Genomic DNA, 234 nt, shown 5'->3' on the forward strand with positions numbered 1-234 from the left:
GGAGCTACAGAACTCCAATTGGCGCGCTCTCAACGGCGTTGGAAAGTAGACATCCAGGGCTTTCCAGCAATATGTAATAGTTCATACTTTATTCGGAGATTGACGACGTAACTTGGCGTTGAACGCCAAGTACATGCTGCTGTCTAGAGTTAAACGCCAGAAAAACGTCATGATCCGGAGTTGAACGCCCAAAACACGTCATAACTCAGAGTTCAACTCCAAGAGAAGCCTCAC

The sequence above is a fragment of the Arachis duranensis genome, chromosome 10 (assembly GCF_000817695.3).
Source record: "Arachis duranensis cultivar V14167 chromosome 10, aradu.V14167.gnm2.J7QH, whole genome shotgun sequence".
Lineage (NCBI taxonomy): Eukaryota > Viridiplantae > Streptophyta > Magnoliopsida > Fabales > Fabaceae > Arachis > Arachis duranensis.